At 46.6% G+C, this 10672-nt stretch overlaps 1 non-coding gene across 1 annotated transcript; it reads right to left on the bottom strand.

Moving 5' to 3' along the window:
* Positions 1-1619: 1619 nt before the first annotated feature.
* TRNAK-UUU (transfer RNA lysine (anticodon UUU)) lies at positions 1620-1692 on the bottom strand. The gene has a single exon. It is a non-coding gene; the product is annotated as a tRNA-Lys (tRNA).
* Between the last annotated feature and the right edge of the window lie 8980 nt (positions 1693-10672).

Below are 10672 nucleotides of genomic sequence, written 5' to 3'. Positions count from 1 at the left end.
CGCTGTATCTTGAAAGTCATCTGCAACGGGGACAGAGCCCGCCGCGCGCTGTTTTCGCAGCTTAGTTCGCGTTGATGCGAGAGGCAGCGCAAAGGTCAATTCGCTTGATGCTGCTGCCGCACTTCCTCACTGCGTTTCGACAGCGAGTTTCCGCGGTTATCGAGTGATATGTATTCATGTTTGCTTCTGCGTGTGTAACACCATGCTTGTTAATTTAGTTAGTGTGCCTATGTTTACAAGGTTATACGGTCGATAAAACTACTGTCCTTACTTCGTATAGCTGTTCACCAACTTGCTATCGCAATCGATGCTTCGTCTTTCGGGCAAAACTGCTACTATTTAATGACTTCCCGTATCTTATGCCAAACGCGAACTGCAGCCGCACATCACATCAACACATACCATAAGTATTCCAGAACCGGGCACAATGAGCTATCTGCAGACAATGGGACGAATAAACATCTGTTATTAAGCCATGTTTTCACAGGCTGTACTTCCACGTTGAACTTCACAAAAAAGTATTTGACTGCAGGACAAACTTGGTAATGTGATAGATGCTTTAATTACACCAGACACGAGTTGGCTTCCCATTCTAGAACGGTACAGTGGCGGTGGAACGAGCATGCCAATAGTGTCCCATGAAAGTATTTGTCGTTTCACTTGCTGTAGGCATTCAATGGAGTACTTCTGCTCAAAGAAACGCGCTGTATGCTCTAGCACTCTGTAAAACCATAGTTGTTTTTTTCGCTTGGGTTGCCATGAGGCATAACGTCGCAACCCAAGCAAGCAAAAAAAAATACAGAACAGAACAAACAAACAAAAAGAAAACAGTTCCCGAGCTCTCGATGCTCCCTGAGCATCCTCCAACCAATCGCTGAGAAAAGCCCCTTCAAGCTGTCTTTAAGAATACGTCATGATAGCCCTATCTGGCTAGCAAAGAAATAAGTATCTTTGAACCTTCAATTTAAGTTCAGTGTTCACTAGGTCGAGACCTCCTTTTTCCAGGCTCATGTAAACGCTGCTGCGTGTCATGCGTTCAAACCGCGAATCCCAGATAATTATTGCGCAAAACCGCTGTGCCTGGTTTACTTGCATGTCAGAATACGGGAGACATTTGTGCTGTGTACCAAACACTCTGAAGAAACACGGAGTTGGAAACAAAAGCCCGGTTTTCTGACGGAAGGTTCATTCCGTGCCATTCGTGAAACTTTACAATGAGGAATTAAATTCAGCCGTGAGGTGGCCTTGCCACGTTTCAGATTTCCTTAGTCCAAGCACACTCCCAGGCAACTTCTCATTTTGTCAGTCCTTCCCATGCAAAAACATTAAGAAAACACGGTGGTTTTCAGTTTTATTTTCTTAAGCACGAGCCTAAACACTTGTCACAGTTCACCATAGCATCAGACATGTCAGAAAACTTCGTCAAGTGCTCCACCAACCAACACAGTTCGTCTTTTTAATAGCACGCTTGGGTCAGGTGGTTCGCATAGACGTGCTCTCACAGGGTGTATCCTTCTACCATGCAGTTTTCTTTTGCTTTACTGTTTTTGTTTTACTATTTGCGTGAATGAATGGACAACACTAAAATAACTAGAATAGGTAACGAAAAAAAAAAAACACGCCCGAACAGGGACTCGAACCCTGGACCGTTAGGTTAAAAGCCTAACGCTCTACCGACTGAGCTATCCGGGCCACGCGATTGCCTCTTCCTGCGCCTCTGGCCTTAACGTAAGGAAGTGGGTTTGGGCTTGTGTCGATCCAGCAACCCAAACCCATAGAGTTTCCTACAATAAGAAAATCTATGCCCAAACCCATAGAATTTCCTACAATAATTACTAGAGGGAACTCTGGCGCTGCAGTCGTTGTTCCACCATGGGAATGATGTGAAGTACATGGATTTGTCTGATCTTCGTGCTTGTGGATTTGTATATTACGCTATATAAATCTTACTGGCGTAAGTTTCAGCACAATCTGTACTCTTCGAAGTGCAAAAGACGCCGCGAACACACACAATTGCTATTAATTGCAACGATTCAGTCCAGGTGGCCAAATCGAAACGCGCCAAGCGTCTCAGGGCACTGGCATGCCCGCGATAAATTCATAAGGGCGTTTCATTCGCTTGTCGGTGCATGCGTCCGTGGCTTAATGGTTTCAGTATCAGGCTTCTGTGCTAGAGTTCCTGTGTTCGAATCCTGCCGCCGGGCAATTTTAACGATGTTTATTTAATTATTTATTACGCAGTACGTTGTTGAAAATGACCAGTTTACAAAGTCACAAAACCGTTTCAAGCAAAAAAAAAAAAACGAAGTTTAGGCAAATCCATGTACTTCCCATAATTCCCATGCTGGGACAACTGCTCCCATTGCAGCTCCCGTAGACACTAGCGCCAGAGTTCCCTCTAGTAATTTTTGTAGGAACCTCTATGGACGGCACTCACCTGGCACCATATAGTTTCTAAATAAATGCCCTAGAGGGAAATGTGGCGCTAGTGTCTATGGGGGCTCTCCTGAGCGTTGCCTCAACCACCGTTTATAAAGCTTTTATAAGCTTATAAGCTATCCGTTTATAAGCTATCGTCACTTCGAACAACAGAACAAAGGCACAGAGCTTTGCGTCGCACCGTCCCACTACGGGTTATAGCAATTGCGCTTGGAGCGGAAACCAAAACTGCCAAAAAATACCTGTAGACTAATTCGCCAGTCAACAGAATACCCAATGCGTAGTCTGTACTTTGCATCATTCCCATGATAGTTGAACGATCGCAGTGCCAGATTTTCGTCTAGTTATATTAATGTGAAACTCTATGCCTAGCGCCAAATTTGATCGGATTTCTGAGTAACTTATGTTCGTAAGAAGCAAATGATCATGTCGCTTGTTGCTTTGGCTCATCTCACGCAAATCACAAAGGTTGAACTAAAGTTGAACACTTCTGCCATGATGCGATGTGCCGTGTGAGACAATGATAATGCTCAACCCTCTCTGAGATTATGAACAGTGACGCACAACAACGCCTCAAACAAACACATCTGCCTGTGTGTTCCGTGGGCTACGCAGACAAACAGCAGTGGTGCACGCACGGTAAAGTTTAACATCAACTCACCACTCTCGTATTCGACTAAACGCCGAATAAATTATACATTCGCCGCCAGCAACACCACTAATTATCGTCAATCAAAGTAACCAGCATACTAAGCTTCGCTTACATCGATTCCCACAGTGCGTGGGATCCGCATATTTTTCTTGTGCTTTACTTTGCACTCTTTCTTTTGGTTTTCTACCAGAGACGTCATCCTGCACAACTTAGTCAGCTTGTCCGGGGCTAACATGACGACTTTCACGTTGACAAATAGTCAAGTTGTGCAGGATGACATCTCCAAGTAGAAAACCAAAAGAAAGCGTTCAAAGGAAAGCACAAGAAAAAAATGTATTTATTGTTGTATTTATAGCAATAACAGTTGTATGTATTATAAATGAATATTAAGGCTTTTCTCTGTATTGCTTCTAGGCTCTTTAAGCACTGTTTGATATGCGGAAAGCAACAGGCAATGCCTTATTCTTCCAAAAAACGCACATTTACACCGATGGGTCTGTCTCAGCCACCTGCTCCACAGGCGCTGTTATTAACCCGGCCTTACAAGTCACAATGAAGTTCAAGGTGTCTCACATGAGCTCTATGGCAACAGGACTTGCCGCCCTACGTGTTGCTGTTAATTACATCGCACAAGCAAAACCTCGAAAGGGGGTCTTTTTTTGTGACTCCAAGCCCTTCAGAGTCTGTAGTCAGCCTTACGACGCAAGACTGGTGTTTGAGACTAGAGGTTCTTCACCAAGCCCGCATACGGACGCGACATCATCTTCCAATGGCTTCTGGGGCACCGTGGCATCCTCGGTGATGACCTTGCTGACGCTGCCGCCTGGTCAGCCCATAAAGAAACCCTGATAGTTCCTAAACCCTTATCAAGGACAGACACCGGGAGGGGTCTTCGTTAACGTACTCAAACCAAGACTGAAAATTCGTGGAACACCCCGATTTTCTCGAACTGTCGACTCCACTGGCTGGATCCTATGGTACATTGACGCTGCAGATTCCATCGCACTTCTGCCGCCGTGATGCAACTTTACTGCGTCCCCCCCCCCCCCCGCTTAGGGGTGGCTTTTACGAAAGCCCACTTATTCCTTATTGGAATGTCTGACCACGGCCGCTGGATAAAAAAAAAAAGGGGGGGGGGGCGGCTTGCTGCGTGCATCGAAAACGCTGTCACCAGCCGCGGCCCCACCAGTCGGGGGCTGTTGTCCGAGATCCGCATAGAAAATGCGTGAGGAACGCGCTTCGAACGCCGTCGCCCGTGGAAGCCGACGCTTCCCGTCCCCGACAACTAGCGCCGTTCGGCCCAGCCACGCGGCGAGAATGCAACTACGGTTGAGATAATCGCTCCCATTGCAGCCAGCCTGACGTGCAGGCCGCATCTTTTTTTTTTTAATCCAGCGGCCGTGGTCTGGCACACCTATCTGTGACTCATGCAACTGTGAAGAGGCGATCGAGCACGTGTTTTGTTTTTTGTAACCTTTATGACATCGAACGCGACGTTCTTCGCAATGTGTTAAACCGATGAGACAGCAGATCATTTTCAGAGACAGATTCTTGGACCATGGCCCCACGCGACGCAGGCTTACAAAGCGACGCGGGCATCGCTACGATTCAAGAAATCGACTGGCCTCAGTGACCGATTGTAGGCGTGAAGTTAATGTAAAATCGCACGTGTTCACACTGAGAGTACCTTCTTCCCTCCCTTTCCTTTGTTTTCATTCCTTAAATCCCTTCGCCCGTGTATGGTACCAAATTGGGCGCGCGGCTGGTCGGCCTTCCTTCTTTTCCTCCTCCTTTGACGCCAACTTGGTTCACTGGATATGCACCCCTGGGTATGTGCCGCACATTTATGAGCCTCTTTGACGCAACATGCACCTCACGGTATGTGCCTCCAAGAATATGCCGTTCTTCGATGACGAAAAATCGGGTAGGCTGTATCAGGGATTCAGCCTCAATGGGGCATACGTGAAATGTCTTGTGCGTACTGCAGAGGGTGTATGGGCACTATATACAGAAACGGACGTAACCACATGTGCACGTTACATTTATCATGCATTAGAAAGCTTACAGGCTTATGTTACAGCTAGGGGGAGGGGGCCCTTATTGTTAAATTTTGCGATCGCGCTCGCTCCAGCGGGCCCGTTCGTTTTGCAGAAGGTGTTTGGGCGCTAGGATACAGAAATGGCCCCCTACTGGCGGCGTCCGAGGCTGCCCTGCGCCGCTCGAGCCCGCCGCACTCGCAGACGGTTGGGGCTCCTTCGCTACCCTCAGTCGCCTGCGCTTGTGCTCCCTATGGAGGCGGACACTTCCCGCCATGGTCAAAGGCGCTGTGTATCCCTTTGTCTTGCTGCCCGAGTCTAGCCACGCCATCTCTGGACCCTAAGTGTCGAACGCAGGGTTGTCAGAACCGAGCGAGCGTGAAATTAGTACAACAAATTGCACACTTGTAGGCCTTATAACTCGTGATGACCACCAGTATGAGTATGATAAATTATACCTACTATGACATAGTGAGCTCTCTGAAACGCGGCAACTCCTGCTCGGATCGACAAACGTACTCCCGAGCTAAGCCTCCTTGAACACCGCGCGCCAGGCTAAATTTAGCTCCGATTGTGTCATGCGTGGCGCCACAACGGTGTTATCCGCGCACGCGACACATGTGGGATCGTGTAATACGAGATCGTGAGGAGGAAGGTGGAGGAGGGGGTTATGGTGAAAGTGTAGTGCCGCGCAAGACGGACTCTGCGGCGACGACCGCTACGAGACGGCGCCAGAGCAGCACACCGCCGTCTGTTGACCGATAACATGTGGCGAGCGCGTCGACCGATACCATATATGGAAACAAAGCGCTGCATGAGCGGAGGTCTGCCACGGCTGCTGTGAATCGCACCCAAGCGTCACCCACGCGCTGCCTGTCGCGATCTCCCGATTAGAGAGGCAGTCGCGCCACAATTCGCTCCGTTTGCAATGTGCCGTAGGAGAAAGATTGTCCGCGCCAGTCAATATATCGAGAAATCAAAACACGTATAGAGCTGCACTCAAATTTCGCGTTAGGGTGTTTCATAATCGTCGGTGAATTTTTTCTATACACAACAATACCAAAGTATAGCGCGTGGGTAGTACGATTGCAACGGTATAACATGTTTTCGTTACATGCAGTTTTAGCAAGTGCTGGCCGAACTAAGAGACGTTACGTCACAAATCATTTAAAATTTATCCAGTGCTGGGCAGAATCGAACCCGCGTCATATATATTCAGACAATCTTGTCTCAATACATATTCACTCGTGCGACGCGCGGAAGCGCGTGAGAGGAGCCCAGCTGCAGTACGCCTCCTGCAAGACGCGTCTCGGCGTTGGCAATACGGTGTGTCGCTATATTAATCATCATCATCATCACCATCCTGGCTACGCCCAACGCAGGGCAAAGGCCTCCCCCATACTTCTCCAACTACCCCAGTCATGTGCTAATTGTGGCCATGTTGTCCCTGCAAACTTCTTAATCTCATACGCCCACCTAACTTTCTGCCGCCCCCTGCTACGCTTCCCTTCTCTTGGAATCAAGTCCGTAACCCTTAATGACCATCGGTTATCTTCGCTCCTCATTGCATGTCCTGCCCATGCCCATTTATTTTTCTTGATTTCAACGAAGATGTCAATAACTCGCGTTTGTTCTTTAACCAAATCTGCTCTTTTCTTATCCCTTAACTTTACACCCATCATTCTTCTTTCCATAACTCGTTGCGTCGTCCTCAATTTAAGTGGAACCCTTTTCGTAAGGCTCCAGGTTTCTGCCCCGTACGTGAGTACTGTTAAGACACAGCTGTTATAAACTTTTCTCTTGAGGGATAATGGCAACCTGCTGTTCATAATCCGAGAATGCCTGCCAAACGCACCCCAGCCCATTCTTCTGATTAATTCAGTCTCATGATCCCGATCTGCGGTCACTACCTGTCCTAAGTAGATGCATTCCCTTACTACTTCCAGTGCCTCGCTACCTATCGTAAACTGCTGTTGTCTTCCGAGGCTGTTAAGCATTACTTTATTTTTCTGCAGATTAATTTTTAGACCCACCCTTCTGCTTTGCCTCTCCAGGTCAGTGAGCATGCATTGCATTTGGTCCCCTGAGTTACTAAGCAAGGCAATATCATCAGCGAATCGCAAGTTACTAAGGTATTCCCCATTAACTCTTATCCCTAATTCTTCCCAATCCATGTCTCTGAATACCTCCTGTAAACAAGCCGTGAATTGCATTGGAGAGATCGTATCTCCCTGCCTGACACCTTTCTTTATTGGTATTTTGTTGCTTTCTTTATGGAGGACTACGGTTGTTGTGGAGCCGCTATAGATATCTTTCCGTATTTTTACATACGGCTCGTCTACACCATGATTCCGTAACTGCTGAGGTTTCGACTGAAGCAAACGCTTTCTCGTAATCAATGAAAGCTATATATAATGGTTGGTTATATTCCGCACATTCCTCTATCACCTGATTGATAGTGTGAATATGGTCTATTGTTTAGTAGCCTTTACGGAATCCTGCCTGGTCCTTTGGTTGACAGAAGCTATAAGGTGTTCCTGATTCTATTTGCGATTACCTTAGTAAATACTTTGTAGGCAACGGACAGTAAGCTGATCGGTCTATAATTTTTCAAGTCTTTGGCGTCCCCTTTCTTATGGATTAGGATTATGTTCGCGTTTTTCCAAGGTTCCAGTACACTCGAAGTCATGCAGCATTGTGTATACATCGTGGCCAGTTTTTCTAGAACAATCTGCCCGCCATCCTTCAACAAATCTGCTGTTGCCTGATCCTCCCCAGCTGACTTCTCCCTTTGCATAGCTCCCAAGGCTTTCTTTACTTCTTCCGGCGTTACTTGGGGAATTTCAAATTCCTCTAGACTGTTCTCTCTTCGATTATCGACGTGGGTGCCACTGGTACTGTACAAATATCTATAGAACTCCTCAGCCACTTGAACTATCTCATCCATATTAGTAATGACATTGCCGGCTTTGTCTCTTAACGCATACATCTGATTCTTGTCTATTCCTAGTTTCTTCTTCACTGCTTTTAGGCTTCCTCCGTTCCCGAGAGCATGTTCAATTCTACCCATATTATACTTCCTTATGTCAGCTGTCTTACGCTTGTTGATTAATTTGGAAAGTTCTGCTAGTTCTATTCTAGCTGTAGGGTTAGAGGCTTTCATACATTGGCGTTTCTTGATCAGATCTTTCGTCTCCTGCGATCGCTTACTGGCATCCTGTCTAACGTAGTTACCCCCGACTTCTATTGCGCACTCCTTAATGATGCCCATAAGATTGTCGTTCATATCTTTAACACTAAGGTCCTCTTCCTGAGTTAAGGCCGAATACCTGTTCTGTAGCTTAATCAGGAATTCCTCTATTTTCCCTCTTACCGCTAACTCATTGATTGGCGCTCTTGTGTACCAGTTTATTCCGTTCCCTCCTGATGGGCGACTTCAATGCCAGGGTAGGCAAGAAGCAGGCTGGAGACAAGTCAGTGGGGGATTATGGCATAGGCTCTAGGAATAGCACGGGAGAGTTATTAGTAGCGTTTGCAGAACAGAATAATATGCGGATGATGATGGAGTAACATGTCAGGCGAACAGCCAGGCTAACATCTCTAGCATATCATTAAGCTTGTTTCTCTCCCCCCCCCCCCCGATGCTCTACTCATTAGATCATGTTAGATCATGGACTACCCGGCGACCGAAGTTGGCGGCAAACGGTTATAGACATAGATAGATAGATAGATAGATAGATAGATAGATAGATAGATAGATAGATAGATAGATAGATAGATAGATAGATAGATAGATAGACATACAGACAGACAGACAGATAGATAGATAGATAGATAGATAGATAGATAGATAGATAGATAGATAGATAGATAGATAGATAGATAGATATACAGACATACAGACAGACAGACAGACAGACAGACAGACAGACAGACAGACAGACAGACAGATAGATAGATAGATAGATAGATAGATAGATAGATAGATAGATAGATAGATAGATAGATAGATAGATAGATAGATAGATAGATAGATAGATACCGCAAAGCTCGCGAAGTATAATAAGCATTAAGACATTTGCAACAATAACGAGGGTAGCATGAAAAGAAAGCTTCGAGTTAAAAATCACGCTGTAGAAGCATACGTCAAAAGCAATATGTCATTTCTGTTGCACTTACTTCAAATTGTATACCAATTTGATCAAAAGTCACCACCCAGCTAGGCTAACGCTTCTTTATATCAACAATAATACTGGGTTCTCTGACCAACAGTAAACTATTTACGGCCATGCATGTCAAACGCTTACGACTATATTGCTAACATGCCTGACCGCCGACACGACACGTTCAAAAACGTACTAACGGCGTTGCTTTACGTCCAAAATCCCGCGAAAACGAGAAGGGAAACAGAGGGGCTTGATTTTTTGTTAGTTATGACCACATACAGCCAACAGTCAAAGAAGCCAAGGAAAGCATAGGGGAAATTAGGCGTGTTTGAAATTGAAATGCAGAAAGTAACGCGGAACAGGGAAAATGAAAGTGAACGAAAATCTCATTTGTCGCCGGTGGAAGACGAACCCACAAACTCCGCATTACGCGTGCGTTGCACTACCTATTCTGGTATGGCAACGGCCATCATCCCGTCCACTGTCTTGGTTGTTCATGTGCACTAGATCTAGCCCTGGGAGTGTTTGCCAGCGCCACTCAGGGCCATAGCGGGCGGATGTGGAACATCCTTTTTTGCCATACGGCGCCACGTAACACGTTGACATAGAATGCAGGCACGGAGATACCAAACCCTCGTATGCTTACCTAATAGCACCAACGCTGCCAGATTCGAGACTGGCGCTATGAGTGGGGGTCTTCTGTTAGAAACTTGATCCCGAAAACTGCTGTCAAGAATATGGAGCATTGTGCGCGGCCTGAAAACCCAGCTGACTCAACTGCATCCTTTCAGTTCTGCTGCGCTGTACCGTAACAGTAGCGAGTTGGACGTAGTGGAAAATTTCTATTCACAGATCACTGCTGCAGCGACGCTCACAGCTTTGCCCTGAGCAGCACAGAAGGCTTCAGCGGCAGGGAGCAGTATTGCAGCAGAAGAACCTTTTTCGATCATAAAGCTGCTCGGCGCGTTGGCGTTGGTGAACAAGGCGACATCTCCTGACCCTGACTGCGTCAAATACGCGAAGTTATCACATTAGGCGACAAAGCAAATATGTGCATTCTTACCATATTCAATGCCAACTGGGAGAGTGGCTGCCTTGAACCTTGCTGGAAACTATCCAGTGTTATCCCTGTCCTCAAGCCTGGCAAATGCCTTTTTGATATAGCATGTCGAAATAACCTGGCGATTCTTAACGACGGGCAGCCAACCTTCTACAAGAACGACCGATCCAGTGCACTCGATGTACCCATGATCGCCGCGCACCTCATGTCTTCGACGACCTGGTTCGCAGAAATGGAAAATCATGGCAGTGACCAGACCACGTACACACCTTCGTCCCCCATCGTACGATAGCTCTTCTCAGTTGCGTCGAAAAGCTTA

The sequence above is a fragment of the Dermacentor variabilis genome, unplaced genomic scaffold, assembly GCF_050947875.1.
Source record: "Dermacentor variabilis isolate Ectoservices unplaced genomic scaffold, ASM5094787v1 scaffold_12, whole genome shotgun sequence".
Classification (NCBI taxonomy): Eukaryota; Metazoa; Arthropoda; class Arachnida; order Ixodida; family Ixodidae; genus Dermacentor; species Dermacentor variabilis.
Note: the sequence above shows the minus strand (reverse complement) of the source record. Positions and strands in the feature narration are given on the sequence as shown.